General features: G+C 40.0%; 1 protein-coding gene across 1 annotated transcript in view; it reads right to left on the bottom strand.

The window, feature by feature from the left end:
• The window catches only part of LOC126336334 (uncharacterized), a 1,038,948-nt gene that overhangs the window by 965,228 nt on the left and 46,993 nt on the right, over positions 1 to 26,727 (bottom strand). The window lies entirely within an intron of this gene.

Raw genomic sequence — 26,727 nt, 5'->3', positions numbered from 1 at the left:
CTATCTACATAAATGATCTTTTGGATACTGTGAATAGCAATGTGGGGCTGTTTACTGATGATGCTGTGGCGTACGGGAAGGTGTAGTCGTTGAGTGACTCTAGGAGGATACAAGATGACTTGGACAGGATTTGTGATTGGTGTAAAGAATGGCAGCTAACTATAAATATAGATAAATGTAAATTGATTCAGATGAATAGGAAAAAGAATCCCGTAATGTTTGAATCCTCCATTAGTAGTGTAGCGCTTGATACAGTCAGTCGATTAAATATTTGGGCGTAACATTGCAGAGCGATATGAAGTGGGATAAGCATGTAATGGCAGTTGTGGGGAAGGCGGATAGTCGTCCTCGGTTCATTGATAGAATTTTGGGAAGATGTGGTTCATCTGTAAAGGAGACCGCCTATAAAACACTAATACGACCTATTCTTCAGTACTGCTCGAGCGTTTGGGATGCCTATCAGGTCGGATTGAGGGAGGAAATAGAAGCAATTCAGAGGTGGGCTGCTAGATTTGTTACTGGTAGGTTTTATCATCACGCGAGTGTTACGGAAATGCTTCAGGAATTCTGGTGGGGGTCTCTAGAGGAAAGGAGGCGTTCTTTTCGTGAATCGCTACTGAGGAAATTTAGAGAACCAGCGTTTGAGGCTGATTGCAGTACAATTTCACTGCCGCCAATTTACATTTCGCGGAAGGACCACAAAGATAAGATAAGAGAGATTAGGGCTCGTTTAGAGGCATATAGGCAGTCATTTTCCCCTCGTTCTGTTTGGGAGTGGAACAGGGAGAGAAGATGCTAGTTGTGGTACGAGGTACGCTCTGCCACGCACCGTGTGGTGGATTGCGGAGTATGTATGTAGATGTAGAGATGTAGATATAGATCCCTTTCTAAAATCTTGGCTATGGTAACAGACTAATCCGTAGCGCAGCCTGATATCACAATCTACATAAAATTTAACGCACTTTACCATATTTCACTCACTATTCGTTATAAAAACTAAATATGCAAAGTAAATTCAGAATGCCTATATTAGAACCGGCAGGATGCAAAGTAAACTCAGAATACCTATATTAGAGCCGGCCTGAGTGACCGAGCGGTTCTAGGCGCTACAGTCTGAAACCGCGCGACCGCTACGGTCGCAGGTTCGAATCCTGCCTCGGGCATGGATGTGTGTCATATCCTTAGGTTAGTTAGGTTTAAGTGGTTCTAAGTTCTAGGGGACTAATGGCCTCAGCAGTTAAGTCCCATAGTGCTCACAGCCATTTGAACCTATATTATATACTGCACAATCCTCCGAAGAGTATTTACGAAAATATATGACACGAAAACTACGGAGACACAAGGGAGGGGATTCACTACCTATTACTGATAAAGGGACTATTCCTCTCTGAAAACAAAATAATAGTTTGTAATTTATTACCACTAACTTTGACTAGCGAATAACGTTGAACACCACCGTATTATTTTTGTTTACTTCTCCATCAGCTCACGCCATCCTCCGTCCCCTACCTCTCTCTAACGCATTACTCTTTTTTTTCCTTCTGGCTCAATGAGGATTCTGTTTGAGAAATTATTTATAATCCTTTATACACCACAAAAAAGTAGATAAAATGTTATATACGCAAATGATCCCAGCATTTCACTACTGCCGCGTACCAATTCAACTGACTCTATACTTACCACTATTTCCTTTCGAGAAAGTGTCGAGAGACGATTTGAAGGCTTTCGTCGCCATTCTGCACCATAATGAGAACACGTAGCTATTGCAGTAATGTCTTAAACACGATTTAAAAACAAATGCTTCATCTTTATTGCTATCCATGAGGAATGAAGGCTTAACAATGAACATCAAACGTAGAACAGCCAAGCAAATGCCGATTAAGCGGCTGAAGAGTCGGAGAATAAAGTTGAAAAAAATTCATTTTGCAATCTTGAATCAGACGCGGGAGTTGAAACTGTTGTAGATACGCAACACCAATTCCTAAAAACTGGAGCAGAATTTATTAAGGACATCTTGATTTAAAAGTTCTGGATCGTTATTCTGAAATGAAGGGGATTTTCGGTAGATATAACCCACTGCTTTCCCCTTCGGCATCTACTTAAGATATTTTTTTTTCTTTTTTTCTTTTTCATAGGGTATCATCGCAAATCTCTCAAAATTAAATACATATTTTGATGAAATGCTGAAAATTAATTTAAAGCCTAAAAGGAAATTTGCTTTATCGTTATCTTTTATTTGTATGCCTTTTTGTTATTTATGACAAGTCAGCAATTTTATTCATGTAAATGGGTACTGGTTTTTCATTGATGTAAATGGATACGAGTTCGATTAAATATTTCCATGTGGCATTCACGACTAACGAATAATAATTTCTGTCGGTATTCATTATTCAAGATGGAGACGAATAAGTGCCATATTTGTGGACACAATTATAAGTTGGCTGAGAGGTTTTAATTATTTACTTGAATAAAGTTTGTAGCCCAATCTAGACCTAACATTTACGAGTGATAAACTATGTAAAATTTGTCAACAGTCCTTCATCTGATTACATTTGATAGTCAATGCACAAACGTATTATATCAAAATCCTTTAGGTATAAGTGAAGACTAATTCATTTGCTGTCATATTGCACAACGAACATCTGAACTACTATGGGAATCAGAGATCTAAAAGTAGGAGATTAATGAGTGTGGGTTGTTATGGTGTGGTGTGCAGGGAATTAGGAATTTGGGTCTGACAAAAAGTGTGTCCACATGGCCGATGCAGTGAAGGCAGTTGCTCTGGAGAAGCAGAGCATTCAGTTTCGAGTCCCAGTCCAGCAGAAATTTTTAACTCCCACTGTTCCATAGACACAATGCCTTGTGTGGCTGTAAGTCATTATTTACCTTCTGTCTCTTTCCTATACCATTTCCTTTCCATCCCTTTCACCCCAAGTTATTTATGCACACCTGAAGAAGACTGGGAAGGGAAAGCACACTGAGCTTATTCAAAATTGGTTTAAATGGCTCTGATCCCCATGGGACTTAACTTCTGAGGCCATCAGTCCCCTAGAACTTAGAACTACTTAAACTTAACTAACCTAAGGACATCACACACATCCATGCCAAGGCAGGATTCGAACCTGCGACCGTAGCGGGGCAGGTCCGGCTGCCTTGGTGCAGGTCTTATTACATTTGACACCACATTGGGCGACCTGCGCACCAGATGGGGATGAAATGATAATGAAGACAACACAACAGCCAGTCCCTGAGCAGAGACAAGCTTAAAAATGTCCCCATAAGTTTGGAAATTTGAGATATGAAGTGCACTTTGCGATGCCTGACTTATCCTGTCACATGGTACAAAATACATGACACTTTAGTGAAATTGCATACTGAACACTAGTAACATATATTTTTATCACTAACGAATGACATTTGCTATGCTTTCAACTACTCTGTTCCAACTACTTTTTCAAAGTTAATCAAACATTTTAGTGACCCCAAGCCAGGGTTAAAATTTTATCATGCTGTACAAAACGTTTATCATCTTGTGTCGATAATGCTAACTCATGGTGTCACACAGTAAAAACTGCATGACACTTCACACCATGAATTGCCATGTTATAGACAAATTGTAACAAATCCTATACATCATTATGTTACAGCAAAATTGTAACAAACTGCCCCCTACATCACCCTTTTGCAGCATGGAAGCTCAAACAGAACACAATAGGTATCATTCACAAGACAAATACTGAGACATATAGCTCAGTATACTACAAAACACTACATTATCATAATACACATACAACCTTTTTGTTTGGATGTTGAGTGAGACAGAGTGTTTTCGTGTTTTCATGTTCTTTGTTATAAGCAAAGCTATACTGTAGATAACAATCAATTGCCTGTTTCGCTACTTCTATTGATGTACAAATGAGCACACAAAAATTGGAAATGAGCGTTGGCGTCATTGGCCGGGTGGCCCCTTGCAGGGTAGGTCTGGCCGCCTTGGTACAGGTCTTATTACATTCGACGCCACATTGAGTGACCTGCGCGCCAGATAGGGATGAAATGATAATGAAGACAACACAACACCCAGTCCCTGAGCGGAGAAAATCCCAGACCCAGCCGGGAATCGAACCTGGGCCCGTAGGACGGAAGGAAATGCGACTGTCCTCCTGCACACAAAGAAGCTATCACTGACCACATTAAAACATCTGAAGCTACATTCAATTATTAAGATCCTTTTCCTAGTAATTTTTACATATATTGCTGAAGAGATATGGAATACTTATATATGGTACCAGTCATTAAATTCAATAAACTATGAATGTTATCCAATATTTTATATATAAATACAAACAACACTTTATTTCTCCTAAAATGTAATTATTTACACTTGAATGTAGATAATTCAAATAGAAAAACTATATTTTAGTTTCACCAGTGTATCCTTTCTTGGCTTTAATGACTATCTCACAAACACGAGGCATGCACTCAGTAAGTTTCAGAAGTATTGTGAGATGAAATTCATGAAGCACGCACTTCAACTTCCCATCAGTATTATTACTAATGAAGGTAGACTACAATCAGGAAGTTGCAAACATGGCAATCTGTTTCCAGATACAATTAGATGTACCATATCTGCTCCACCCTGTCCTCTTTATGAAAATGGTCTCAATTTTAAAATGTATACCACTCATTACTTTCAATAAACCTAATAATTGCCATCTAATTATCTGTAGTTACCATACCATGGCTGTGTAAGCAAGAAATAGTACAACACTGGTAAACAAGTCAGGTTTATGTGTTTGTTTTCATCTACATGCCATATTATCCAGAAGAGTGTTGTGTACATACAGAATAGTTTCTGAACTGGTATGTTTGTTTGTTTATGTATGTCATCAATGAACACCCATTCCATACTTCACTCTTGTCCCTGTGGTGTTGTGATGTCCACAGTGTACTTCAAGCAGTGGCACAATACATATACATGGTTATGGCACTCCTATTCCTCAGTGACTGGAATTAGGCAGTAGGAAAAGGGAGAGAAGGAAACATAGTGGGTGAATATGGATTGGGGTTAAGAAATGAAAGAGGAACCCGCCTGGTAGAATTTTGCACAGAGCACAACTTAATCATAGCTAATACTTGGTTTAAGAATCATGAAAGAAGGTTGTATACATGGAAGAACCATGGAGATACTAAAAGGTATCAGATAGATTATATAATGGTAAGACAGAGATTTAGGAACCAGGTTTTAAATTGTAAGACATTTCCAGGGGCAGATGTGAAGTCTGACCACAATCTATTGGTTATGAGCTGTAGATTAAAACTGAAGAAACTGCAAAAAGGAGGGAACTTAAGGAGATATGACCTGGATAAACTGAAAGAACCAGAGGTTGTACAGAGAGTGTAAGGGAACAATTGACAGGAATGGGGGAAACAAATACAGTAGAAGAAGAATGGGTAGCTTTGAGGGATGAAATAGTGAAGGCAGCAGATAATCAAGTAGGTAAAAAGACGAGGGATAGTAGAAATCCTTGGGTAACAGAAGAAATGTTGAATTTAATTGATGAAAGGAGAAAATACAAAAATGCAGTAAATGAAGCAGGCAAAAAGGAATACAAACGTCTCAAACATGAGATCGACAGGAAGTGCAAAATGGCAAAGCAGGGATGGCTAAAGGACAAATGTAAGGATATAGAGGCTTATCTCACTAGGGGTAAGATAGATACTGCCTACAGGAAAATTAAAGAGACCTTTGGAGATAAGAGAACCAATTGTATGAACATCAAGAGTTCAGATGGAAACCCAGTTCTAAGCAAAGAGGGAAAGCAGAAAGGTGGAAGGAGTATATAGAGGGTCTATACAAGGGCAATGTACTTGAGGACAATATTATGGAAATGGAAGAGGATGTGGATGAAGATGAAATGGGAGATATGATACTGCGTAAAGAGTTTGACAGAGCACTGAAAGACTTGAGTCGAAAAAAGGCCCCGGGAGTAGACAACATTCCATTGGAACTACTGACGGCCTTGGGAGAGCCATTCCTGACAAAACTCTACCATCTGGTGAACAAGATGTATGAAACAGGCGAAATACCCGCAGAATTAAAGAAGAATGTAATAATTCCAATCCCAAAGAAAGCAGGTGTTGACAGATGTAAAAATTACCGAAATATCAGTTTAATAAGTCACAGCTGCAAAATACTAACGCGAATTCTTTACAGACGAATGGATAAACTAGTAGAAGCTGACCTCGGGGAAGATCAGTTTGGATTCCATAGAAATGTTGGAACACGTGAGGCAATACTGACCTTACGACTTATCTTAGAAGAAAGATTAAAGAAAGGCAAACTTACGTTTCTAGCATTCGTAGACTTAGAGAAAGCTTTTGACAATGTTGACTGAAATACTCTATTTCAAATTCTTAAGCTGGCAGGGGTAAAATACAGGGAGCAAAAGGCTATTTACAATTTGTACAGAAACCAGATGGCAGTTATAAGAGTCGAGGGACATGAAAGGGAAGCAGTTGTTGGGAAGGGAGTAAGACAGGGTTGTAGCCTCTCCCCAATGTTACTCAATCTGTATATTGAGCAAGCAGTAAAGGAAACAAAAGAAAAATTTGGGGTAGGTATTAAAATCCATGAAGAAGAAATAAAAACTTTGAGGTTCGCCGATGACATTGTCATTCTGTCAGAGACAGCAAGGGACTTGGAAGAGCAGTTGAATGGAATGGACAATGCCTTGAGAGGAGTATATAAGATGAACATCAACAAAAGCAAAACGAGGATAATGGAATGTAGTCGAATTAAGTTGGGTGATGCTGAGGGAATTAGATTAGGAAATGAGACTTTTAAAGTAGTAAAGGAGTTTTGCTATTTGGGGAGCAAAATAACTGATGATGGTCGAAGTAGAGAGGATATAAAATGTAGACTGGCAATGGCAAGGAAAGCGTTTCTGAAGAAGAGAAATTTGTTAACATTGAATATAGATTTAAATGTCAGGAAGTCTTTTCTGAAAGTATTTGTATGGAGTGTAGCCATGTATGGAAGTGTAACATGGGCGATACATAGTTTGGACAAGAAGAGAATAGAAGCTTTAGAAATGTGGTGCTACAGAAGAATGCTGAAGATTAGATGGGTAGATCACATAACTAATGAGGAAGTATTGAATAGGATTGGGGAGAAGAGAAGTTTGTGGCACAACTTGACCAGAAGAAGGGATCGGTTGGTAGGACATGTTCTGAGGCATCAAGGGATCACCAATTTAGTATTGGAGGGCAGTGTGGAGGGTAAAAATCTTAGAGGGAGACCAAGAGATGAATACACTATGCAGATTCAGAAGGATGTAGGTTGCAGTAGGTAGTGGGAGATGAAGAAGCTTGCACAGGATAGAGCAGCATGGAGAGCTGCATCAAACCAGTCTCAGGACTGAAGACCACAACAACAACATTCCTCAGTGACAGTTGACAGCATGCATTGTGAAAATATAAGGGTACATGGGCTAGAGACACTGATACTCATACTTCAGTATCATATGATTCCATGTGAATGCCACCTAAATGGGAAAAAGTCCACATTACAATATGATAATGATCCTAAACAACAGTACATTGCATCAAAGGACAGCCGGAAGATTCTGAAAGACATGGTGTAACTAAAGCCCTTACTATAATTCTGTTGAAATGCCCTGGGATGAAGTGGACATACACATCCAGAAAGTTCACATAACAAGCATAGTCAATCTCTGGATTGTTGTAAGGGATTTGCAGCATCATATAGACTCGCAATACCTATGAAAACTTATAGCTGCATGCCTCAAGTTTGTAAGCCAGCACTAAATCCAAGAGAGGATATTTTTATAAAAGCAAAATATAGTTTTTTGTTTGTATTGCATATGTTTAAGTGTAAGTAATTATATTTCTGGAAAAATAAAGTTTTATTTTATTTGTATTTGAAATACCAGACAACAGTCATAGTTTATTGAATTTAATGAGTAGAACCATATATCTGTATTCCAAATCTCATCAGCAAAGTATGTATAAATTGCTAGGACAGGGATCTGAAAACTTGAATAATACTGGATATTTCATATCTGCAAGTAAGGAGTATGTGATATCGTCTGGTAAAGTGCTACCATTTTTATTAAATTTTTGATGACATTGTCTGTGGTAAGCAAGAACACATTAAGTGATATTTTTCCATGGGTCACAGTTATGGTGTAGACAGCTTTCATTATGCCAAACAGATAGTAAAATTCTGGAACAGTTAGAGACAAAACTAATATAATTATTCTTCGAGACAAAGATTGGGTCATGAATTAGTGATCATGCTAACTTTGATATAACTTTGAATGTGTCCCTCAAAATGTGTAAATATGTATACAGTAATGATGCATACAGCTTTATAGCTATAAACGAAGGTGTTGATAACATAGCAGGTGTTATCATATTAATTTTGATAACTACACTTCTATGGAATAGGGTAATAGATGAGTAAGGGCTGAAATTGTAATCTGTATGTTGTATATGTAAAGTGATATTGTCACTGGAACATATTTGTTGAATATGTATTATAACAGTGTAGTATTTCATAATATATTAAGCTACACATCACAGTGTTTGTTTGTTTGTTTGTGTGTGTGTGTGTGTGTGTGTGTGTGTGTGTGTGTGTGTGTGTGTGTGTGTGTTCTGTGCCTATCATGTCCTGTTTGAAAATTCATACTGTTAACTGACACATCTGGAAAACCTGGCCAGCCAACAGTTTCGTTGGGTTGCTGTGATGTCACACCAAATGGCCCACAGCAAGAGAGTATATTTGCAACATGGTGACAGAATTTTATTGCAAATCAATCGATGTCGACCTGTGAGTTGCTGAAAGTCTTCTTGTTATTACACATCTCTTTCATCACTGCGAGGCATTTGCTTTCTGTCACACTATGGTGAATAAGTGCTTTGTACAAGGCTGCACTGATAACTACTGGACCAGGAAAAAGATTCTGTGTCCAGATTTCCAGAGAACTCTGAGCTGAGGGATTAATGGAACATGCTATTTGACAGGAGAATTTCATTCCCTCAGAATGTTTTGTGGTAAGCACTATCCAGACACATCAAGAACAAAAAAGTAATGTTAATTTCAGTGTTTATGTGGGGTATGCAACAATAAATTTTAGCCACAATGGCTCCATTATTGGTGTACATTTTCATTGAAATTGTCATGCAATTTGTATAGTTTGGATTTTGCGTGTTTCAATGTGTGTCAATTTAACAGTGGACAAGCTACATAAAATTTTGTGTGACTGTGTGGATAGATTATTTAATTTCAACTCCCTACAGTAACTACAACAGTAATTCCAGCACCCAAAAATACTTGTCCCAAAATTTTTCGTTTTTGATGATTAACATTTTCTGCAGATGAATAACAAAATATATTAAAATTAGTGAAAAGTACTAATCATGCTTTGCTATAAAAGATGTGTGACATACTTTTGCTAATGTGATATTTTTATAGCAAGATGATGTGTAAGTAAAAGTATTTCATTTCAAAAATATTACAGAACAATTTTCTTTTCATTCCTTTTCCAGGTTTGTCAAAAATACTTTCTTTAGAGTAACCTGATATTTTGAAGCACTAGAGTTGATCGGAAAACAGAGACAACATTAACACTTCCTTTGGAGAAACCCAAATTGAAATAAAATACAGTGTCACATTTATTACCGAATGTCAGATGCTTGAGCTAAGAATAATATGATCAATGAGAATCGAAAAGGCAAAGAAGACCGAGGCTGGAAACAGATGCCTTGAGAACAGCTATATCTTCCACACAGATGGAAAAAGAGTTTCGACAATCCTAATGAATTTGTGAGGAATAGTGAAAATGTTATAGTGAATGAAATGTGGAACAAAGTTCTGAAAAAAGATTATGTACTGTTCCCGTACTTAAACTTTGCGAAAACTTCACTTGTTATTGTGTATATAACTGCAGAAAACTAAATGTGAAATTGTTTATGAAGGGTGTAGAGATTGTTTCAAGACACTTTCAATGAAAGTTAGCAGTGTAACTGAAGTTGACAATTTGCAGAAGTTATGTGCAGAGTTAATTAATCCCAGAAATAGTGATCAAAGCATGCCAGTTATGCACTCCCTTCTTGAAACATTAAATAGCTAAACAGTGTAAGAAGGTTGTTTCACTCCTGAAGGCACACACTGCAATCTCTTTTCAGTCTAAGGCTCATAAATTTGATCCAGAGCTTTTGATTTTATTGTGTTATTATTGCACCACATGCTTACAGAGTGTTTTGATCATCTGGTTTTGTCATTATGCCTCACCAGAATTCATCAAGAAATCTTAGACACCATATAAATGTGAACCCAACTAATCATGATATCTTATGTCACTTGAAGCATAAAGTTTCACATTTAGAACCACATGGGCTGTTTGTAGTCTTTATGCTAGATGAGACAAACATCAAGCTGTAAATAGATTATAAAGAACAAAATAATTCTTTAATGACTTTGGATGCTACTGTTATAGTAACAAGTGCATGTGTTTTTATGTTCCAGAGTATCTTTCTCCTTGCAAAAAGGTTGTGCATGTATTGGCTATAAAGAAACTGAACACAAAGATCTTGTTTAATATAGTAAGGACTTTAGTAGTAACTGCAAAAGCTTTTTCACTTGTTGCAAATAATAATGCCATCAATACAAAAACACACATTTAGCAAACCTACCAACAGCCCGTTTTGGGAACACAGATAATCAATTGATTTACCCACATGACACTGTTCATATTCTTAAGTACCTTCATATAGCTGGATGAAAATGAAAATCTTAGAGAAACATTTTGTTGTCCAGATTTTGATAATACTGATGCTGTTAGATATGCATCTTTTGTTGCAGTTATGGAAGTTTGTGACATAAAAAGTCAAAAGTTGTTAAAAGATAGTTATGGTGTGTCAGTTAAAACTATGTGGCCTACATTTTAGAAAGGCAAAATGTTAAACTGGTCACTCAAGTGTTCAGTGATTGAAAGTAATTTAGTTCAGTTAGAGTCAGTTCATAATGTAGAGGACTGGGAAGGTACAGCTAAATTTATAAATCTGAACACAGTGAAGCACTGTAAATGTTAAAAAAGGAGTTCAGTATAAAGAAGAAATGCAGAAGTGTATGACCAATGAAACAGGAGACATGTGTAGATAAGTTAATTACTTTGTTGGATGAAAGGAGAAGTTTAAGCTCAGACAGTGGTAAGCTCTCTCTAGAAACAGGCACAGCATTTGAGCTTACTACCAGGGCCATTTAATAATTAAAGAGACAAATTGGTCTAGAGAAAAACTGTTAGTACCTAGTTTGGTATTTTTATGGCTTTAAATTGGTATCACATGGATGAACCCTGACCAGCTGATGTATCAACATCGTTTTGTTTATTATCTCAAAAATACATTTCAAGATGGCGAGTACACTTGAAATATCCGCATCAGTTGAATAACGTTCTGTTATTTGTTTTTTACTTGCTGAAGGCAAGAAACCAGTGAATATATACTGCAGAATGTCTAAAGTTTATGGTTAAGGTTGTATGAATTGTGCAAATTTTTACAAGTGAGTAGAGCAGTTCAAAAATGGTCACGACTCAGTGAATGACGAACACTGTTATGGTCGACCAATTACAGTTTCAACTCCCTCACTTGAAAGTCAATTTGATGACATTATTTGTACTGATCACTGTGTGACTCAGGAAATAATAGTTGATAAGGTTCTAGTTAATACTGGTACAGTCCGTTACATTACCTGTAACAAGCTGACGTACTGCAAAACATGTGCAAGATGAGTCCCAAAGAAGTTGATGCGGCTACACAAGGAAATAAGGTTGAGAGTGTGCACAGATCTAAAGGAGCATTATGAAAGAGAAGGTGCGCACTTCCTCAACAAATTTTTAACTTGTGATGAAACTTGGGTTCGCTATTATGAGACAGAATTAAAAAGTTAAGGCAAGGCGTGGAAGCACTCCAACTCACCTGTGAAGAAAAAATTCAAAAACCAACCATCAGCAGGAAAAGTCATGTTGGCGGTGTTGGGATGCTGAAAGTCCAGCATACAATGAACAGCCAATACTACTTGGATTTACTTTTAAACGAGGTGAAGCCAGCCATGAGAGAGAGGTGTCGTGGATCTTAGAGGAGAGGTGTGATTTTACAGCAAGATAATGCACATCCTCATGTTGCTTAACTAACCTGTGAAACCATCAACAAAATGGGCAGAGAAAGTACTGCCACATCCCCCTTGTAGTCCTGATTTAGCACCTACTGATTTCCATTTTTTTAGTGCACTGAAGGAGGCATTGCTTGGGAAGAGGTTCCAGGACAACGAGGATGTGAAAATGTTTGTGGGAAATTGGTTTAAACATCATGGTAAAGAGTTCTTTACAGCTGGGATAAAAAAGCTTGTAGCCTGTATGAACAAGTGTATTAATGTTCAATAAGATTATGTTGAAAAGTAGAAGAAGTATTGTTTTGTAAAAATAAACATTTTTTTCTCCACACCAATTTGTCTCTTTAATTATTGAATGACCCTCATATTTATTCATTAATGTGGTAACTGAATACAGTAGCTTCGAAGTAAATATGACATAATGACATATACCTTATCAGCCAAGTTCTGGATTAATTCTATGGTAGCAAGATTTGGTCTGTATAGAAAGTTATCAGGATGTCAGAATCATAGCCTCAATTAGTGATTTGTTGAAAGCTGAAAAGAAGTCTCATGAGTATCTTGGAACTAAATGTGCAGATACAAAAGAAGATGAGAATTGTAGAGATGGTTTTTAAATGTTGAATCTTATCTCCCAGGTTTAACACCCATTGCCGGTCTCTGTTGCCATTCATTAATAAGGAAACTTCGAAGTACAGAGGGCACAGTTTTTTGACACTAGATAGGTCTGTGACAACTGATAAGCAGTTTAACTTAGACAACTGTACAGAGGTAGTTTGAAGTTCTCACATGCATGTCCTGTGACTACACACAGTTATTTGACCCTGTAAAGTTTGTTGATAAAACCTTTGACCATGAAGCTACAAATCAGAGGGCAGTAGCAACTAAAGTCATTTTGAAAATAGTTATGGCTAATTATGTGATGTGTCAAAAGTGTTGTCCTCAAGAGAATTATATGGACCACTGTGAGTATTGTACCAAATAATTTTTGCAAAAAGAAAAATAATGAAACCTCCATGCAATCTCTTCAATGCTATAAGAAGAGGAAATAACAAATATTTTGCCAAAACTTGAAATCAAATATTTGATTTTTATCCATTTATTCTGTATTGCTTATGACTGCCTTCCAAATACAACCACATATGCTTTAACTCTTTGAAGCAATGTCTTACCTGCTCAGTGTGTAGTGTAAAATCAAGAGTAAATGCTGCACAGTGTCTGGGAAATGTTAAGAAACAACAACCTTAATTTTTTGGGCAAAATCTGTCAACATTTTCGGTTATTGCTTAATATGCATTGCTTACAGCTATCAGTAGCATCCAAATAAGCCCATAACAAATGTTTCTACTCTGTAATGAATGATGCAGTGGACACTGGACTCAGCACTAAGTGTAAACTCAAATTTAAGTGTGGCATAGTCTCCTGTGAATATTTTGGACATAATATGACAACATTTCCTTTTATTGACAATGCAGGGAAAGTTAGATTGCTACTTACTGTAAAGCTGACATGGTGAGTTGCAGATAGGTACAGTTAAAAGATACTGGTACAAAGCTTTTGGCCACAGCATTCGTCAGAAAAAGAGAAAGACACATTATTCATTCACACAAGCAAGCACACCTCATGCACACACGACTGCCAACTCCACCAGCTATGGCCAGACCTGGCAGTCATGTGTGCATGAGGTGTGCTTGCTTGTTGAATGAATAATGTGTGTTTCTCTTTTTCTGCTGAAGGATCTGGTAGAAAGCTTTGTGTAAGTGTGTTTTAACTGTGCCTGTCTACAACTTAAGTGTCATCTTTATGATAAGTAGAAATCTGTCTTTTCCTGTCTAATACCTCACGCCGCAGACGTCGAACATGCGGCAGAACAAATGGATGTGGTCAGCCCATAGAGGGCTCCGCATCCACAGTGGCTATTCTGTGCAGCGGCTCTCGCTCAGCGGGGGCGCCACCGCTATGCCATGTGCAGACAGTGGCCAATAGCCACTACCTCCGGTTTTGTATATAGTGACCTGCTCTGCCCTAGTCCAGTTCCTCCCCCTCCCTCCTCCTGAGCGGCTTCCCCCTCCTCCTTCTCCTCCCCCTCCATCTCTTGTGCCTCCTTCCAGTGTCTCTGCGCTCCCTCCTGCCCTGTCTTCCCTCTTCCTCTCCCGCCCCACGTGTCTCCTGCCTCTTCGTGAACCCACTGAAGCCCCTCCTCTCTTCATCCCGCTGCTTCCCCAGCTGCCCCTTGCTCTCCCCTTCTTTTCCATACTCTCTGACCTTTTCTCTCGGCAGGTCCCACCTGGCACTTTTATTGTTTGTCGTGTGTGCTCCAAGTGGGTTTTAAGTGTGTTGTTCTGGAGTGTTTTTACTACTGTGGCCGACTTTTAACCTGTGCCTGCGCATTCAGTGTCTTCTCTGTGTTTTAAGAATTGTCAACTGTGGTTTTATATTTCTGGTGACTTTTTTAACTGTCCCCATGAATGTCTCCATGTCAGTGTATATTTTACCTCCATTTTTTCCCCTTACTCTGTTTTATGTTCCCCTTTTTTATCTCCTTATGTATGTATCATTTTATTCTTGTTTTAGTTGTAGTGTCACTCGGCTGAAGAGCGGCAGATTGTGCCACTGACAGCACTCCCCTGCCCATATGGGGCAGGGGAATGAAATCACAATTAAAAAAGAAAACCTAGTCCAGTCAGTCTGGTACTCGTTCTTGATTGAGTTTCTATCTCAGCGGTACTGCATTCTTGTTGTTGCTCATTGTTGACTTTTGCCTGGCTCTTTGTCCAAGTGGATTTTCTGTTGGTGTTTGGTGTTGTGGTTTCTACAAGCCTCTGTTGTTTATCTCTTCCTTGTTGTGTCGGCCATAGTCGGTCGTGGTCGGTTGTTGTCGGTTGTCGTTGGTCTGTCATCCGACTTGTCCTTGTGTTTACTTGGTGGTGCATGCTCCACCGCCGGCGGCTTCCCCACCTGGCAGCTTCCCCGCCTGGCGGCTCTGATCCGCAGCCCAAGGCGTTCCCACAGTTGGTTGTGGTTACAACATCCTGCACTGTTGATATTCATACCCCACTTTCCACTGTTTGATGTTCCTTTCATTGATTAATATGCATTGCTTGCTACACACCACTAAGCTCTAGAAGTCCTCTAATAAAAAAATGCTTGCACTCTTTAAATGAATGATGCAGTTCATACTGTGCTCAGTGACAAGCATAAAATCAAATGTGAGTAATATACCATCTCCCGAAAAAAAAAAGAAAAAAATCACTTTAGTTTATCTGCACAGTCTGACATCAACTTCCCTTTGAATGCTTAATAAGCATTGCTTACTACGTATCACATACTCCCACATCTAGATATACTGAAAAAAAACTAAAAATTTTCTTCAATTTCAAGCTGCAAAATCCAAATCAACTTGCTATCAGAGTTTTTATGAATAACTGGCACTCTTATGGTGCCAGTTCTAAGTAATTAATGCAGACTGATTCACAGAAAAATTAGCTTTATAAGAAAAGAGAAAATATTTTAGTGTTCAGTTTCTTCCCTTCTGTGATAGCATGGATAATACCTAAAAATCTGCAGCGTGTAATCAGTATATTTTGCAATAACAAACAAAACTGTGTCTCTGTGAAGTAAGCTGTTATTGACCTGTTTGGTCACAAACAACCAATTGCAAGTGCAATATGGGTCATTAAGTATAATTTTTCATTGTTAAATGAAGTGCAGTGATTTAGACACTGTATTTGCAATTTCATTGCAGTATTTCATGACTGAGTAATGAACATCTGCAGGCTTTGTGCTGCAGTCATTTACATAGACCACTAAGCACTATGTCACAAAGTTGCTGGCTGCAGTTGTATTCTCGGAGGTGTCACAGTAACATGGTGATGTGGAGGGCAATTGTTTCAGTTTTGCTGTAACATAGTGATATATGGCAGGCAGTGTGTTACAATTTAGCTGTAACATGGTACTGTATAGGGTGATGTGTCACATAATCTCTACTATGTAGCATTACCAACAGAATATGACAAATGTTTTCCACTACAAGAAATTTTCTTGCTTTAGCATGGAGTCACTATATCATTTGGCTGACATTAAAAACTAGTTAAAAATGATCGTTAAAAGCATAGCAAACCTCATTTATTACCAGCATGAAAGTGTGTTACTTTTGCTCAAAATGCTATTTCATGTCATGTAGTTTACACTGCATGACAGTTTTTGTCAAGTGCAGTTGAACCTCTAGGTTAGATCATTAGTGGCAAAGTGTAAGATATGCACTTTTTTTTACTGTTATAGAATAATACGTTACAACAGCAGTGTCACATGTGTTTCATATTGTTATACATTAAAGCTGTGTGTGATTGATAAATACTACAACCAATTTCATTTTGATGCAAATATCGAATTTTTGTTTCTGATCAGAGGTACATAGTCATGATTGCATATTATGACAAGTGACCCGCACGTATTTTTATTTTATACTTGTAACCTTCATGTACTTTGATAATCTGTTTTTATGCATTGTTTGATTTTTAGAGAGGTCGAACTTTCCTGTGTGTGGAAGGTTGTCCTTCCCTGTCTTGCCTTTCAAAGTCATGGTCGCATATTATGAAAATATGCAGTTTTATTGATACAATACTTTAAAGATCTCATCAAAGTTGACCATTTCTAGTACACTTTGCTATGCTATGGTGTCAGAAAATGTGACGTGATTGGATAAATATGCTACCAGATATAAGGTCAAGATCAAAATTAAAATTACTAATCACTCAACAATGTTAATTTTACTTATCTTCTTCTCCCCCTAAAATGTTGCTTGGTTAGTTTGTTTTTCTAACATAGTGTCATTTAGTCATGAGACAAAGTGTCAGCTATTATAGCAACATGTTATTTTGGCTACATGTGTTTTTCACTGTTATGGAACAATTTAAATGGGGAAATATCATTGCAACACATAGTTTGAGAGCCCACATTCAGGTTTTAGGTGTTACATGTAAGTTACGCTACAACTACACTTCTCCAGTAGCTGACACATTATTGTAGTTGACATGCGAGATATATAACAATAGTACAGAACATTTAGGTTGGATAATAACACTAACATAACCATTGTGTGCGTGATCAAGCCCCGATAAAGGGCGGGAGGAGGGGCGAACTGGGTGGCAATTTCACGGGGTGCCAATTTCATATTCTTGAAGATAAACACTTGGTTTCACAAAGTGCCTAGCATCCAGCCCATGTTGGTCTATTGATTATCCATATTATTTTGAAACGCATCTTTGTTGATTTTCGAACACATTCTCAGTTGATTTCTGAGCGAATGGTAAGGTGATTTTTAATGAAAGTATAGCACACATGATGTCTCTCCGTCTCCCCGTCGCAGCTAGAAATAGAAATCTTTCCCACAGACAAAAAGGGACGGCCCTATAAGAGATGAGCCAAAAAAATCCGAACAGGTGAATGCCAATCGCTATTTGTTTATGTGGTTGGTTGGGTGTGGGAGTGATTAGCATTATTATAATTATTAACCAAATTCATTGATTCAGACTACCAGAGTGGAAATAAACGGCTAGCAGGAATAACATACAGTGTAAGAAAGATAATGTGTTATCTTCTTGGTGTGCCCAAGAAAATGAAGTACTGACAGACATTTTTTGCCAGAAACTACATTGCTAAGGACCAGCTGTATAGCCCCTGGTTAGCAGATGCTGCTTAAATTCTATGCACAGAATAGCGCGGAAAACGCGTTCTACGAACACATAATATGCCAAACTGAAGAATAAACGTGGCAACACTAAACCAGTGACTCTGGTATGGTTAGTGAAGTTAACCGGAGAATAAGTTTTGATAATGGCAGGAACAATTACAGAATTAGTGATGACAAGATTGATTTTTAGAATGAGGAAACGGGGACATCACCCAAACTATGTGGAAGAATATGACGATTCCATACTTGTAAAAAAACTTTGTGCTTCTACTTCTCGATCTCATGCTTGAGAAATTGGAACGTATGAATGAAACGTTAAACTATTTCATAACATAAAACTTTTTGCTTATAGTAGGCATAATAGGCATTTGATACTGGTACGTCGTGAAATATATTCTCTCTTGTTATTTATTTAAATGAGGCAGATAAAAATGATAGGCGTGTGTTACAACTGCTGCAATATTAGAAAGGCCTATTTAGTTTTAGCTAACAGTGACAAAACAGGCGTAATCAAATCGAGAAACCACTTCATTTTTTACCACACCAGCCTTGGGTACTATTCGTATTAACACTTTTTTCAGTATGAAACAATGGCATTTTGATTTTGCATGCAGCAAACGTTTGATGAACGTCGATGAAGCAATAGATTCTTTCGCGGAAATGCAAGCAGGCCGTGTAGAGCTGTAGCAGGATTTGAGAGAAAAAATGCTGTAACCTAAGAATTGAAAAAAAAGTCTACTGTCTTGCTTGTCTCTTATCTTTACTGGTTTTATGTTTCCTATACTTAATTTAATGTCACACAAAAGAGACAGTTGTTAGCTAATAGGCAATAAAGACTGCACATTTTCTGAAGAGTTTTCATTCTGCCCAGTCTAAATTTTATTATTATTTTTATTATTATTATTAGATATGTAGGACGTCAAATTGGCCGACTGAGAGCAGAAGAGGCACCACAGGACATTTTGATTTCCACTGTTCTGAATATAGATTTGATGGCTTCCACTGCAAAATATTCACGTTTGAATACCACAGAGTGAAACACAGTGACGTGCGATGGAAGAATGCTGTGTGAAGAGGCGTGACACTGTTCTTTGACAAACTCAAAGACCAAAAAACCTGTCTTACATTTCCTCGAGCATATATGATTTATATATCAATCGCTTCAGAAAGATGTGCGCTACAAAACGAACATATTTTTGAAAAACCGATTTTTTTAAATTTTTTGGCGTCCTATCGCAAACGTTGTTGGAAAGGGGGTGGGCTGCCACTATCAAGATTTTGCCCCGGTTCAGGAATATCGTAGATCCAGGGCTGTGTGTGATTATGTATTTTTGACAAATAATACAGACATTTTATATGTGGAAGTACTGTACGTTGTACCAGAATTGTCAATATATTTGCATATTGTAATTCTTCATGCTTTCCCGGCGATCTTTTGACATCTTGGATACTCGGGAGTCCAGCCGGATGTTCACGTCGTTCTCGCACGATGCCGAGAGGGGGAGGTAGTTCCAGTTTTCGCCAGGATCAAGCATTACGTTAACTCGAGAGCGGCAAACAGGATCGAACACCGAACTAGTCTCGCTCTGGTTAGAGAGAGAGTGCGCGACCTGCGCCACCGACTGGATGTGACGTCCAGGGAGTTGCTGTATCTTCACCTAACTATAGCAGCTTCCGTGACCACTCAAGACTGTGACCAGGTTGATGGTGCCTCCTGGTCTCTAGCAGAATGCACCAGCAAGAAGTCAATGGCACGCCAACTAGCCAAGTTTGGGCACCTCAACAACAAGGTGCAACAGACTGGGAACACACACACGGTGGTCAATCTAAGTGACAAGCAGCTCGATGAGACCACCTTAAAAGTACTTAGCAAGGGCCTCAATTTCGTAGTGACCCCTAGAAACGTGCCTGTCACAGCCTTCGTCAGTGCAGTTGAACAAGTGGCCAACACACTACCATCTAGTGTGGCCGAAGAGTGATGAAAGGGTGGCACTGAGGCGACTCCAGGAGGATGACAGCATTGTGGTGTTGCCTGCAGACAAGGGGAACTCCACAGCCATCCTAAAGAAAACAGAATATGACAGGAAGGTGCAACAACTTCTGGCGGATCCTGCATACAGGTCAATAGCAAGCGGCCCTACAGAGAAAATGGACAAAAAGACCAGGGCTCTGTTGAAGGAGACGAGCCTGCCTGAACAAGTCATCAAGAAGCTGCGTCTCAAAGCGCCAGCACCATCTAGACTTTATGGACTCCCCAAGGTTCACAAGGATGCGGTTCCACTGCGACCTATTGTCAGCAGTATTAGCGCAGCAACTTACCCCAGGTCATCAGATGATGTTGATACCACATGTGGGTAAATGTGCATATCACATCCAGAACTCAGAGGATTTCCTGCAACGACTGGGCCAGAAACACATCACAGACATCATGGTTAGTTCCGATGTGGTGTCTCTCGTCACACGTGTACCACTGAAGAAGTCACTTGAGCTTATTGGAGAGAAGTTCGATGGGGCTCTCCTTGACCTATTCAGCCATGTACTGACCTCGACGTACTTCCTATATGGGGGTCAATTTTACGAACAAACAGAAGGGGTGGCAATGGGCAGCCCTCTATCACCAGTTTGAAGAGGAGGCACTCTCTTCAGCCACATATCAACCCAAGTGCTTTTTTTTTTAGGTATGTGGATGATACCTTTGTTATCTGGCCCCATGATAGAGAGAAGTTAGATGAGTTCCTGCTACATCTGAACTCTTGCAATCCGAACATTCAGTTCACAATGGAAATGGAGAAGGATGGACTACTTCCGTTCTTCGATGTTCTGGCGAAGAGGAAGGCAGATGGCACATTTGGACACAGTGTGTACCGCAAACCTACGTGCACTGACTTATACCTACAAGCCAGCAGTTGCCACCATCCAGCACAGAAGAATGGAGTGCTCAAAACACAGAGCACAAACTCTGTCAGATCCTGATAGTCTGGCCACAGAAATAGAACACTTACAATCAGTGTTCAGCAGGAATGGGTACTCCTCTAGAGATATCCAGAAGGCACTTCAACCTGCCAACTGGCCAAAGGATCGAGAAGAAGAACTAGAAGAGGCAAAGAAGATGGCATACCTGCCACACGTCGGACCTATCTCTGCCAAGATCAGCAGGATTCTCCAGAAATATGACATCAAGAGCATATTTTGCCCACCCACCAAATTTGGGGCTATGCTGGGGAATGTAAAAGATGACCTTGGGCTACGCAAGCCAGGTATTTACAACATACCATGCCAGTGTGGGATGTCATACATTGGCCAGACCACCAGAACTGTGGACATCAAGTGTAAAGAACACCAGAGACATACCAGACTCAGGCAGGCAACTAAATCAGCCATAACAGAGCATTGTCTGGAACTTGGTCATTCAATGGATTACAATGACACCAAGATTGTGACACAGATCTCAAGATTTTGGGACAGCGTCATTAAAGAAGCCATTGAGATTAAGGTCACAGACAATCTAATCAACCGTGACTGGGGATACCAAATCAGCACTGCCTGGAATCCAGCGCTTGAGCTTGTGAAAACTCAACGCAGGACACTCCGGGATTCTACAAGAAATAGAAGTGGAGACCGAGAGAACAGCCGTGAGACAAGGTGGCCGACATTAGAGACCAGATCTGACACACCCCAGATCATGAACTCGACTTCAGAAGATGGCCAGGCCGGGCGCGGACGGCGGAGGGAACACCGGCGACCAGAAGGGGACAATGCATCCGCGTCTGGCGGGCGCGGACCTCAGACGGAACACACGACAGGCCGCGGACCGATTAGGGAGCGCCCAGCACAAAACAGAAGTGGAAATCATAGTAACAGTCATGAGATAGAGTACCCAACATCTCAGATAGGGTCTGACACACCTCAGATGACAACCACAACCGTTGAGGACGGCCAAAACGGGCGCCGACAGCAGTCGGAACATCCGCGACTCGAGGGGTCCGTTGAAGCCGAGTCTGGCGGACGCGGACCACAGATGGAACACTCGACTCGGCGCGGACCGATTAGAGAACGTCCAGCTCCTCCCAGGCACAAATACTGGACTCGATCGCATCAGCAAAACATAGATATAGCTGGCATAACAAAAACCTGGCTAGACGAAAGACATTCCCTCAATCTACCAAGATTTAATGCATTCCGAAAAGACAGACCCAGAGACAGAGGAGGCAACAAATGAGGAGCAGAACTATATGTACGCACCATAGCAGCACGCGAAATCCCTCTCCCAGCAGAATTAGCACAACTAGAGGCAGTAATTATACAGATCAGGGATGTAAATCGGCATACTCTAACCATAGCCTGTATATACATTCCATCAAGAATGCCCTTACCGTTAGACTTCTTTCGACACATGGCGACTTTCGATAAATTCATTATGTTAGGAGACCTAAACGCAAGACACCACATGTTAGGAGACACTGCTGACAATGGCAAAGGGCGTCGCCTCTTCGATTTTCTCACCACTGAACCTGTGGACAGGCTCCCAATAATCCAGCCGACTTTCATCGGCCATCGAGGACGATCAACACCTGACCACGTCCTCCACAGCCATAACATAGCAGATACTATGTCAGAGCCTGTAGTGGGTGACTCGATAACAAGCGACCATCTACCGATCATATTCGCGACCAGTGCCACTCTGTCCCGAGAACGACTCCCCACAAGACGTACAGTAAGACAATACGCGAATGCAGACTGGGAAAAATATAAAGACGTTTTAATGGAAAGCCTGGCGATCCCAATCACCATAACTGACGACGGAGACCTACAACTCGCAACCAGCACACTAGAAACCGCCATAAGAAAATGCAATAGACGAAGCCATTCCCACGATAATAATCGAGAACTGGAAACCAGCCATCCCCCAAGCAGCCCTAGACCTAATAAGACAGAAGAAACACCTCTACAGACAGATCAGACGCGATAACGACCCAGGAATAAAAAGACAATGGAATCGACTTAATGCGAGAATTAAAAGAATCATTTCTGAACACCGGCAAAGACAGTGGGACGACACATATAGACAACTTAACTATAGGGAAGGGGGAAAGTTCTGGAAGCGCTTCAAAACGCTAACAGGACAAAGTAAAATCACAAACTCTACTTTAATGGTGAATAACGAACCAACGGCCGACAAGAGGGAACAAGCAGGAGCATTCAAACAGGTATTGGAAGAAGTCTACTCCTTCCCCCAAGACGACAAATTCAATGACGACTTTAGACACCGCGTGGAAAATCAGCTCTCCATAACCCTAAACACCCCAGCAATAGAGACAGAGGACGAAAGCGCACTAACCAAAGAAATAACGTACACAGAAATCATAGAAGCTATACACTCAGGACGAAACTCAGCCCCTGGACAAAACGACATCAGACGAATTCATCTGCAAAAAGCACCCATACAACTCCTAGTACCTATCCTTTCCATCCTGTTCAATTACTGCCTGACTAACGAAACACTCCCGACCAGCTGGAAAACCAGTAAAACTATCACGATTCCAAAGCCGGAGAAACCCAAGACTGACCCACGCTCCTACAGACCGATCTCCCTCCTAGACGTCATAGGCAAAACATACGAACGGATACTGACAGACCGACTAAAAACCTACACAGAACGACACGGAATCCTCCCAATGACACAATCAGGATTTAGACAAAATCACTCTGACAAACGACCCACTTCTAAAACTAACGGACGGGATAACGAAAGGGTTCAACAGGGGGCGCTGCACGCTCGCCGTCTTTCTGGACATAGAGCGCGCCTTCGACAGGCTCTGGCACCTAGGGCTTCTACACAAACTCAGCCAACTGGGCTTCCCTATCAAGATAGTACGAATAATCAAAGCCTATATAACAGACAGAAAGTGCAAGGCTCACGTAGGGGATGCATCTTCCCAAGAATTCACGCCCCAGGCAGGTGTACCCCAAGGGGGAATTTTGTCCCCGCTACTGTACGCGCTCTACACGGCAGACATGCCGACAGTAACGACCCCCACAGAAACTGTAGGACTGTATGCTGATGACACAGCTTATTGGTGCACAGAACTCAGAACGACTACTATCCAACGAAAGACAGAAACATACCTGAGACGACTACAAGACTGGATGGCAAGATGGAGAATCCGTCACAACCCATCCAAAACACAAACAATACTATTTCAACACAGACATATGACCACGACGAAAGACCAAAACCCAAACGACATACAACTGACACTATCGGACACACCACTGAGACTTGGCGATACTGCCAGGTATCTCGGTGTGTACCTAGACAAACACCTAAACTGGAAGACTCACCTCACGTACTTACTAAACAAAACACGAAAAAGACAAAATCTAACCAGACAAGTTCAAGGACGACTTCACGGATGCGATGACCGAACAGCAATACACACATATAAGACGTACATCAGACATGTCACAGAATATGCTGCAGCCGCACTCGGAGGCATACACAAACCGATTACAGAGCGACTCTACTCGACTGAAAGACGACTTCCGCGTAGCATCTGCAGACTACCAAGACTCACACCCAGTGACGAGGTGTATAACATCAGTGGAGTGGAGCCTCTACAATCCCGACTTGTAAAACTCAGGGCAAGGTACGGACAACACATATTAACAAAGCGGCCAGACATGGAAGACATTCCGGCCAGACATGGAAGACATTCTAACGACAAGAACACAACATGCCAGACGACCCAAATACAAATACGCCCAACCAGCGCGCACAGTAGCTCACAACACCAGCAGAGAATTCCCGGACCTGGCCCCGACTATGGAACCATTAACTCGAGAAAGCCCGCTCCCCCCTCACCTGTACCGCAGACAAAACAATCAACAGCAATGACCAACACCGAACACAATCACAGAGAACCAAACAACACACTCGAAACACACACACAAGCCGATGAGTATGTACACCCACACATGCTCCCACACCCACATACCTTAACACTAAGTAAACTCTAATATTAGCTTAGTTGTAATCATTGTAATCATAGTTAACGATAGGAAATAGGATGTAAACTGCATAAGAGAATGAAGGTGGCAAATGCTAAATTATTTCAAAAGAGGGAAAAATGTCAAATGTAAAATGTACAAATAAAATGCAAAAGGCACCGCTGCCAAATGCAAAACATGTGAAGCAAGAAACCAGCCCTCGTAATCAGCAAACACACAGCAATTGTATGCCCTGAAATGACAATAACAACCGGAGACGGATGTCAACAAAGCCACCACGATTGCAAAACTACCATACTTTAATTTTACTATCCTAACTCTATTACTATATTATTATAATAAGTATATTAACCCTCACCTCACTTACAAACACTACAAACACTCCAAACTTTAATACACAACAACACTACCTAACCCCTTAGTCAGAAACAATGAACAATGTATGACATAAGTATGCAAAACACACAATCGCCTCTAAGTCTAGTAGGTAGTCAGAAAAACAATAGCCTATATTTATAATTTTATATCTATATGTTTATTTGTTAATTTATAAGCTTGTAACTTTGTATTACTTGTAATAAATGTATTAACTATATAGCAACATTGTAAATGTAAAATTGTAAATGAAAAACTCAAAACAAAGTAGTATGTAAAAATGTAAATGCAAATTGTAAAACGAAAAACTGATTGCAAATATGAGAAATTTGCACTGATGGAAAATTAAATTGTAATAAAACAATAAAATGTATCCTACCCAAAAAGGCTGAAAAGGGTGTCACAGACCCTCAAACAGCCCGCCCTTTCCCCTCAGGAAAGGGAATGAAAAGTGCAAAAAAAAAAAAAAAAAAAAAAAAAAAAAAGACCCAAGGACCAGTCGCAGGTAGCACCTGAAGAAGACACAGAGGCACGCTGTTGAAATATCGTGCGAGAACGACGCGAACATCCTATTTGCATATTTTTGATAAATAATTTAGGTTGTTCGAATAATTTTGAACATCGTCAGCTCAGTAGACTTAATGGATTCCAGTCTCGGAAATTTTAGGGTTGTCCTTAGAACCGAGGGATGTGTTGGAATGCCTATGAAAATATACCCCTATCGTCCTTCAGGTCTCCCTCCACACACTGGGACAAATGGCAGCAGCAATCAACTTCTCGATAACATCTGCCGTTTGATATTACCAACTGTGGGACATGAGAAGGTGATTCTTATACATCTTCGTTTCTTTTCTAACGATTCTGGTATCAGAATAGCTATTTCGCCATACCACTTTGGGCTTTCAACAGACTGCAATACGTTTGTTTAGTCTGACAGTATCAGGAGTTTTTGCAACTTTGCATGACAACCAAATGTGAGCGCCTCTCCAATCGCTATCACTTCAGCGGTAAAAATTGAACAATATGGGTGCAGGTGAAACTGATTGATATATTTCTACTTAAGAACAACAAATGATGATCCTACAGCTGAAGTCTCTTGATACTGAGAGCCATGTGCCCATGACGTAGTGCAACCAATAAAGATTAATGTAAACACTGAATTGATTGTACCGAAGGAACTTTTCATAAATTTGTAATAGTGAGTATCGACGTTTTCCAATATCTAAATGGAATTCCGAAAACGACTATGTAGGTATCCGACTCCAGTCGTCGACGGCACTCACAGAGTCTAATGCTGTCACTATTAGAAGGCAAAGACTCCACATTCGCAACGTAGATCTTATGACTGAAATACTGTGTCTCATTTATCGTAGGGCGCTGAATAATCTACTATTAGGCTGCCAACTCCTGGGAGAAATTAATTTTCTAGTCCAAGTACTGACGCCTGACATACGGCAGA

Source organism: Schistocerca gregaria, chromosome 2, assembly GCF_023897955.1.
Source record: "Schistocerca gregaria isolate iqSchGreg1 chromosome 2, iqSchGreg1.2, whole genome shotgun sequence".
In the NCBI taxonomy this organism is placed as follows: domain Eukaryota; kingdom Metazoa; phylum Arthropoda; class Insecta; order Orthoptera; family Acrididae; genus Schistocerca; species Schistocerca gregaria.
This window is presented reverse-complemented; position numbering and strand designations above follow the sequence as displayed.